Source organism: Hipposideros armiger, unplaced genomic scaffold (genome assembly GCF_001890085.2).
Source record: "Hipposideros armiger isolate ML-2016 unplaced genomic scaffold, ASM189008v1 scaffold_650, whole genome shotgun sequence".
NCBI classification, from domain to species: Eukaryota; Metazoa; Chordata; class Mammalia; order Chiroptera; family Hipposideridae; genus Hipposideros; species Hipposideros armiger.
The window spans coordinates 142,144-149,960 of record NW_017732000.1 but is presented as its reverse complement, the minus strand read 5'-3'; the positions used below and the strand labels follow the sequence as shown (position 1 = coordinate 149,960).

Below are 7,817 nucleotides of genomic sequence, written 5' to 3'. Positions count from 1 at the left end.
TTGGGTCCTTGGGCTATCTATGATGGCAAACAAGATGGACCTGTCCTTGCTGTCATCGGGCTTCCATTCTAATTGTCAAGTTCACTGCAAACTATAGTTCTGTCAGGTGATACATAGAAGAATGGACAAGGTTAAGTGGGAATGAACAATCTAACTGGGAGATAAGACTTAGAGAAGAGGTGCCAAACCAAAAAGAAATAAACAACAACAAAAAAATGAATCGTTTTGATCAATATAATAATCTATTTCAGGGTACTTTAAGTCGTTTTGAAGAAGTTCCCAGGATTGACAGGTTTGTCTTCTTAAGCAGTCCTATAATGGATAGGGCTTCTTCACCATAGCTCCTTGGTTCATTCTCATAGGTAAGTAGGTGTCTTTGCCTTTTGTTTTGGTTTGGTTTTTTTGGCCCAATATCGAGGCATGTGCAAAGTTCCCTGTGATCTTTCCAATATCATAGATAATTTTAAGCCCAGACATGGCTTCCAGGCAGATTGTTTGTGTGATCCCCTCCTGCATGTGCTCTAGGAAGCATGATAACTCCTGTCTGGAAGGATGCTTTGACTTCTCTGAGCAGCATGCATTACAGACAGGTGTTACTGTCCATGGGCGGATGGCTTGTGAAGAGCTTGAGCATCCTAATGTGGTTGCTTCTGTGGATATCTCTTCATCACCATGTTTAGGGATGTCTGCTGTTGGGGATCCTGTGAAATAGTGATTTGATTAGTCTGCACATGTAACCCAGATACTCTGTTTTTCTTCGCTCCTACTATACAAATGTGTAGTTGTCAGTACCCATTAAAGTACTTCAGTGCTGCTGACACAGTGACATAGTTAAAAATGCTCTCTTATCCTCAGGGAAGAGGCTTATAATATCCTATTATTGGTACCATTGTAAGGGCATGAGCCCAGAGGTGGCTGTGGAGTTGAAGAACAACATTGCCTTCTGAGAATCAGAACTGGACTATATACCGGAGTGCCAAAAAAATGTATACAAGTGGGCATTTTGGTCAACATTGCTCAAGCAGTGGTTCGCCATAATCAGAAGTGTCTGGACACTGATGGTAGCCACTTTGAGCACCTCCTGTAATTGCAGAAGTCAAACATGACTTGTATTCATCTTTTGTTATCGGTATATATTGAGTATTACAATTTTAATACTTTTTTCCTTTCTTAAAATGTGTATACAGTTTTTGACACCCTCTGTATATAAATGAGGTCTGACAATTCCGATCACGAACTCATCCTAGAAAAAGTGCTGCATACCTCACTGCTGAATATCACTACGGTCACCTTCGAAGTACTCCCCTTGGGAAGCTATGCCCCAACGCCAGCCTAACTTTTTCGGGCAGCCTTTTCAGCGCTTCCAAATAGAAACTTGGTTAACTGTTTGTCCAGTTGGTACAAATTCATAATGAACAATCCCTCTGATATCAAAAAGGTTAGCAACATCAGTGCAAACAGTTTGCGAACGTAATTGTCAGACCTCGTATAAAAAATCAACCAAGGAATCAATGCCTTCTGGCATCATAAGGGGAAATGTTAAGAAGCGATGGTTTACACTCATCAAAATCCGATGATACCTGTTTGGTATTCTGGAGAGCAGCGTCACGCTGCCTTAGAATTCCTAAAGTGACTCAGCAAAGGTCCAGGTCAACTCACCACGTACTTACTAAACACATAATCTCTTCCAGGGGTGCTGTGCTGGGTGCAAGGAGGCGATGAAAGAATGAATCAGGTAAAGTTTCCATTCTCTGTATTTGCTAACCGGGGGACTTTGGGGGGTATCAGTCACAGTGCAGACTGAGCTGATCAGGGTCACTGTAATACTGCTTTTCACATAGGACCTGGGAGTCTGGGTGGCTCAGTACAAGGGGGTGAATAACACAATGCCACCAGCCTGACGTGGCCACCTAAGAACACGATCTCGTTTTACATCTTCCCTAAAATTGTCATATCTGATATAACGGAGCAACCCGGAAATGAATCAAATCTCTCTGAAAATTGTTTTATTGATCTGCCATTCACTTTTTACCATCGGGACAATTGTTCCCTCTCATGTGTGGCCACCCTGCCTGGCTTCTCACTTTTATTCCTTACGTCCCTCTCACGCTGTACCCTCTATCTTCCCACAACAAGAAGCCTCAAAGGAAAGAATTTTGCCTTCTGAGCATCATAACTTTGGACTATAAAAAAGTATCTCTAGAAGTTTTCTCCAGATATTCTCTGAAAAGCCATTTTTATCCAGTCAGCTATTGCTCTAATTTACTTAAAAACAGGAACGTGCGTTTTGCACCAGGGCAAGGTGAGGCAGGAATCTCAATCTGAAATAGGCTGTTGAGTGTGCGTTTTACCACATCAGGCAGCTGACACCAAATTGACCGGCACTGAAGCCTCACGGTAACGCGAGGATTTCGGGTGACTTCTTGTGGGGAGTGAGATGCAGCAACCTGAATCAATACTCAAACAAGTGTCCAAACTGTTTTGGCTGGAGACTAATCCTTGACAAACTTATTCACAGGAGCCTGTCGATGGTGTAACTGCAGATACCTACGTGGAGCCACCTTCGGAAGGAAGTGAGAGTTGAGCTCCATCCCCCGAGGAGTTCGATGGAGTAAGGATGTTGGGGTGGGGAAAGATGGGAGTTAATGAAGGTTGCTGCTGAAGGGCCAGGGCCTAATCCTGGAGGACCTTGAATCCCACGTCAGGAAGAGGCACTACTTTGGGTGGGTGGATAGAGAATAGTAACAAAACAATTAAGTACTGACTTTGCGTCAAACACTAAGCTACTATTTTGTATGGATGATGTCATTCAGCTCTTAGAATGATGCAGTGAGCTGAGGCATGGAGAAGCTAAGTGATTTGCTTACATTACACAGCAAATAAACTGTAATGCTGAGATCTGAGCTCATCCTGACTCGGAATTCAAGTTCCTGCGCATCTGTTACATAGCTGGACAGCATTTCTGGACTTCTCTGCTCTGTGACTAGTTATGGCCTCCCAGTGTCAGGCAATGTGAGTGCTTACATTTTCGGGACTTTGTTTTAATGAGTATGAGTGTCATCCTTTCTCAAGGTAATCCTTCCTGTTTAGAATCTGTGTTGTGTGCAGGGAATTTGATGAAAAGGGAAGGGTATGGACTTTGGAATTCCAAGGTGGGATTTGTCCTTAAATCAGTAGGGCGCTTCGGAGTGGTGGGACTTTGGAGCAAGATACTGAACCTCTCTGAGCCTTAGTTTCCTCATCTATTGGGTCCAGAGGAAAATGCTCTCCTTAGACATATCATGAGGATTTGTAGCAATACATATAAGGTATTTAACATGGCATCTGGTTGAGAGCAGGCACTGGATAAATGATGATATTATCACTCATTTCCTTGAATCTGCCCGCAGGGCTTCGGTATAATCCTCTGTCATCATGGCCGGGGTTCAGCTGTCCAGACTGAGTTACAGATGAGGCAAAAACCACCTTTACCTTGTTTCCATGTCCTCTGGCGAGCCTGCGCCACCAGGGTCACAGGCAGAATGTGTTTCAGACGCTGGGACATGTGCCTTAAAAAAAACAAAAAAAACCTACTATTGTAAATGCCCTTTTTTTTTTTTTTTTTTTTAAATAAACTCAACTCACAACAACCTCCCATGCCATCTTAGAATCTCCCCAGGCAGGGCTGCAGCTGGTTGCCTTAGCAGTAGAAAGTACTCTCCCCAGGCTATGGTTCCACTTGTGAAATTGAAGTCTCTGAATTGTGACTGAGGATGGTAAGAAACTTCTTTTAATGATGGTGCAAGCTGGTGAGGTGTCTTGGCATCGGCTAAAGCAGGGTTTTATCGGGTCTCATCACTGTACATGTTTGGGCTATCTAGGTTGGCACTCTCGACTTCTGTTGGTTCAGGACTATTTGGTTTTTGGAAAAACAGGCAGAAAAGTTCTAGGGGTCTGATTGGCAGCAAGTGTACAGTGATTAGCACACTGCTTGTATACCCGTCTTGTACATGAGATGTCATTTCAGGACAAGATGGCCTCCGTTCCAGAGGAAATGGCACATCCAGTTGTCTGCAAACCATACTTGATGGTGATCTCATCATCTGCTATTACCTTGGTTTCTTGCTTCATTTCATCACCTCAGTATTGACTGATTACAAAGGGGCCAGGTGCTTCAGGGAAAGCAAAGCAGATGAATGGCTTCCTACCTCTGTACCCAGCTCTTGTGGGAGGGAACCGAGGTGCATACCCCAAGTGTACAAATAAGTACTTTGCAAAGTACTGGACGAGGAAGGGCTTAAGGGATATAACAGCCAAGTCCCATGGAGATTAGAAAGAAGCCTGTTAAATTCAGGGGTGGGGAGTTGGGCAAGTTTCAGAGAGAACAACGCCTTCCTTGTGGTTAGAAGATAATGTGTTAGTAGCAGTAAAACAGGTAAGAGGCAAGTAGGTCATAAATAAAATCATACTCTGTTTATTGCAAAAACAACTCTGGACTAACCTGACCCTTAATCACTTTAGCATATAAGAACAGAACAGGGAGCAGAGAGCTATGGCTTTTCTGACACACTGCAGACTCGGCCCCAACAGACAAAATGGGATTTTTAATGCACGAGGTTTCAGCTTATTCAATGACCCCTAAGTACTCAAATTTAAATACACCTGAGTGCACAGATTTCTGAAGACCAGTGTTATCTCTCCAGAGGGCAGACAGATGTTTTCCTAGAGAAAACATCACTAGTGTCGGGGAATCTCTAATCCACCATTCTGAGTTTCGCTCCTAACACCTTCAACCCTAAAATACAGCAAACCTGGTTTGGTGACATATCGATATGGTCTTTGCTGGCTTTAAAAAAAAACCACACACCAAAAAACCCTCTTATTTTTTCTTTTAAGGAAAGACCTACTTTTTTCTTCCTCAAATCGTTTGTCGCAGAAACATGGACAAACCCAATTAAACGAGGAGCCACATCCCACTTTATCACAGTTTTATTGTGGGCCTGGACGGGCCCTTATGATTCTCCTCTGGGCTTTATGTTCTGGCTTGGCTGGAGTTTTATAATTGGAGATTTTTCCGTTTGACTGTGGCCCTTCAAGTCAATACCGTACGAACTTTTCATTTTAAATCATGATGAGTTTGAAGGGAGTCAAAGCAGATGTGAAGGCCCTGGTTTGGCCTGGAGCCTCACCCCAGGAAACAACCTCAGCTGCTTCTCTGTGATCCGCGGGGATAGAGCGAGATAAAAAGTGACTTGTGGCCATTCCATTCAGTACCTACCCATTTGCCCACATTACTCACTGTCTAGCAGGAAGATCCCCCCAAGAATCAGAGCTTAAATCGCCTTTCGGTCACCGTAGACATTGGATGGGCCCAGCTCCGTTCTTCCTGTCTTCTCCCATGATGCCTCTGTGCTCATTTCTTCCTTTCTTCTATTCCCCGTTCTCCTGGAAACCTGAGTTGTTGCTCATCTGACTTGCTGCCGAGGGTGCTTTTTAGCCCACTCTCCATTGTGACCATTCCAAATGTCCTCCATTGCCTGGTGCCATCAAATGTCCCCTTTCTCTTTTGTATCTGTCATCTTGTCCCTCCTCTCTGGCGTATCCTTGCCTTGACAAACCCCTCCGTGTTTCCTCATGTCTTAATAAAAACAGAGATTAAAAATAAGGAGACAGCGACAGCAAACACACTTTCCTAGATGTGTTATGGTCGTTTCTGATTTCCTTGACGTCCAGACTTCCTGTGAAACTCGGCTTTCTAAGGTTTTATTTCTCCCACTACCTTTTGCTTTCCTCTCCAAGCACTGTAGAAAATCTGCTCTCCGGAAGGCTACCAGAGGGTTCCTCTCATCCAGTGCAGCGGCAGCTCCTTGTTAATTGACTTTCTATGAAACCTGATGTGCCTGACAGCCCTCTTCCTACCCCCTCATCCTCCCGTCCTGGAGAGAGTCTCCTGGCTCCGCCTCACCTCTCCCAGCTGCCCCTCAAAGGCACCGTGCCTCAAGGTTCTGTGCCTGGCCTCTTTTTCGTTAGGCTGCCCTGTCTCCCAGGTCATCTCATTTATGCCCAAATCTTCTGATATCACGTCTATGCGAATGGCTCCTAAATCTGGATTTCTAGCCCTAATTTCTCTCCTGATTAAGGAAGACTATTGAAAAACTTTGCATTCGCGTATGCATACAGGGTCCTTAAACTCAATAGCACCTACATCCAGCTATTGTTCTCCTTTAACCTTGCTCCCTCCTCTGCATCTCCTCTCTGTTCATTACATCTATCTCAAAGCCAAGCAAGCCAGACGCCCCTGACGTGTCCCTCACCTTCACCTGCCTCATTAATCAGTCTAAAGTACTGTCAGTTTCACTGCCAAACATTCCTTAAATCATGCCTTTTTTTGGTCTTTGTAGCATTACCCTAATGAGGGTTTGGAATGAGGGTTTGGAATATTTCATTAGTCTGCTGGTTTCTAATCTCTCGTTTCTCCAATCATCATTTCCACTGATTCTAAAGCTCTTTTTTATTTTTATTTTTTTTAAGATTTTATTTTTATCATTTTTTTTATTGGGGAATTGGGGGGATGGGAACAGAGCTGGGGAATTGGGGGAAGGGGAACAGACAAGTTGCTGTCCTTTTGTTCTTCAGTCTAGTTGTGGAGGACGTTGCTTCACTGGCCCAAGTTGGCACCATCATTGCACTCTTCCCGGGCGAGGCAGATCAGTCGCCGGCTTCTGGACGGCCGCTCACTGCGGCTGCTGGCCGCTCACGCTGGCTGCCGGCTACACACGGTAGCCCATGGCAACCCACTGCCACAGGGGCTGCAGCCTACGCCGTCGCAGGCGACTCACGCAGCCCAGCTCCATGTTGAGCTGTTGTTCAGCATCTTAGCCGTGGAGGGCAGTGTCACTGGCCCTCATATGTGGGATCCGAACCGGGTCCCCTGGTATCCCAAGCCAGTTCTTAACCATCGCGCCACTCGGCTGGCCCTAAAGCTCTTTTTTAAAGACATAGTCCAAACCATCTCACCTTTTACTTCTTGCTTTCCACAGCTTCCCATTGTCTTAAATTTTAGCTCCCAAGCATGGTATTCAATGTCTTCAATTACCCTCTGTATCATTCTAGTTTTTTCTCCATGTATTTATGTGCAGTTGAGAACACAGCAGAGTACACACCTTCCGGTCTCCTGACCTTTGACCTTGCTATTCTTCATGTCAAGTAGGCCCTGTGGCCTCCCTGCTCTGTCCCTTGTTCAGATATTACCCCTTTCCTAACTCTGCCCTCATACCCGCAACACAATTCCCTACTCTGAACTTGACAACATATTGTATTGGACACAGCAGGATAGGAAGGAAAAGAGGCCTGATTTTTGCATCAGACAACTTGAATTTAAATTCCCCTCCACCGCTTGCAAGTTTTGCAGCTCACTGTGGCTTCCAAGTGGCCCTGGGAGACGTTGCCACCCCCATGCTGTGCTCTCAGGAGATGGCAGCTCCATTTCCCAGTGGCTCGAGTTACAAACGTGGCAGCCATTCTCAACTCTTCTCGTTTTTCCACACCCTACGTCTCATCCATCAGCAAATTATGTGGGATTTGCTTTCCCAATGTCAGAATCAGGCCACTTCTCTGAACCTCCACTGCTACCACCTGGGTCCAAGCCCCCTTCCTCCGTTTTCTGGGTTTGTGCAGGAGCCTCCTCAGTGGTCTATCCTCACACAGCACCTGGAGTGATGTGCTATGCAGTCAGATCTCACTACGCTGCCAAAACTCTTCATGGTTTTCTCACTTGTTCATAGGTTTACAAAACCCTGGCCTGCCTCCTCATACCCTTAATTTTCTCTCCTAATCTC

The 7,817-nt window shown here is 45.2% G+C and overlaps 1 long non-coding RNA gene across 1 annotated transcript; it reads left to right on the top strand.

Moving 5' to 3' along the window:
• The first annotated feature begins 276 nt into the window (after window positions 1-276).
• Window positions 277-2,602, top strand: LOC109372623 (uncharacterized). Its single transcript, XR_002122075.1, has 3 exons — window positions 277-362; window positions 1,692-1,735; window positions 2,519-2,602. It is a non-coding gene; the product is annotated as an uncharacterized LOC109372623 (long non-coding RNA).
• Window positions 2,603-7,817: the final 5,215 nt, after the last annotated feature.